Here is a 1,072-nt window from a genome sequence, read left to right as displayed (position 1 = left end):
TGAATCAAAACTATTTTTAAAAAATAAAACATACCAAGCTCATCCCAGTAAGGTTTCTTTGCAGAAAACTTTCTGGATTGGACTGAGCAGACCATATGATCAAGGGCTCAGAACAAAGGAAAAAATAAACATGAATGTTTACTTACAAGAGAAGGGAAAGAGAAAGAAGACATTTTTCCTCCGAACTCAGTATGTCATTCTTTTATTATTAAGTTAAAAAATTAAAAAACAAAAAATAAAAAATAAAACATATACAAGTAATTGCCATATAATGGGCAGTTAAGGGTTGTTGGCAAAGATAGAGACATTTCTTTTTCTAACATTTATTTTTATTATGTGCATGTGTGTGTCCATATGAGTGAATGCCATCTATGTTGGATGCTCTCTCTTAAGTCGGAACGGTGCAATGGGTACCTTGGAGTTGTAATTACAGGTGACTGTATGTCTCAAGACTTAGGTGCTGAAAACCAAATTCGTGTCCTCTGGAAGAGCAGTTAAGTGTTCTTAATCACCAAGTCTCTACAACCCCCACCGCAAGAGGAACATTTTTTCCAGTGGTGTAGCCACTGGAAGGTTGGTAGAATACCTATGCTCCTTTGTGCTCGTGGAAGACAAAAATAAAACAAAACAAAATGCTCATATTTTAAAGAGAATCTTCACTAAAAAATTTCAGTGTAGTCTCACAATATCTACTATATTACTTCTAGTAATTCAGCCCCCCACACACACACTATATTAATATATGCCCGTATCACACCTGTCTGTGCTACACTCATTGTGTATATAAAACACAGTAGACATGTTTTTAAGAGAAAGAAAAGCTAATGTAGCAAAACGTTAGTAACTCAACAACCTGGATGGATGGTTTAGTCACGATCTACTAAACTCTGCCAGCAACTTAGCTGTGGGTGTGAAATCTTTCAAATTACAAAAGCTGAGAGATGGTGGCGCACGCCTTTAATCCCAGCACTCGGGAGGCAGAGGCGGGTGGATCTCTGTGAGTTCGAGACCAGCCTGGTCTACAGAGCTAGTTCCAGGACAGGCTCCAAAGCCACAGAGAAACCCTGTCTCG

The 1,072-nt window shown here is 38.4% G+C and overlaps 1 protein-coding gene across 3 annotated transcripts in view; it reads right to left on the bottom strand.

Annotated features, from left to right (window-relative positions):
• The window catches only part of Znf329 (zinc finger protein 329), a 10,678-nt gene that overhangs the window by 8,637 nt on the left and 969 nt on the right, over positions 1–1,072 (bottom strand). The gene's annotated exons all lie outside the window — the stretch shown is intronic.

This window comes from Microtus ochrogaster, linkage group LG4 (assembly GCF_000317375.1).
Source record: "Microtus ochrogaster isolate Prairie Vole_2 linkage group LG4, MicOch1.0, whole genome shotgun sequence".
NCBI lineage: Eukaryota > Metazoa > Chordata > Mammalia > Rodentia > Cricetidae > Microtus > Microtus ochrogaster.
This window is presented reverse-complemented; position numbering and strand designations above follow the sequence as displayed.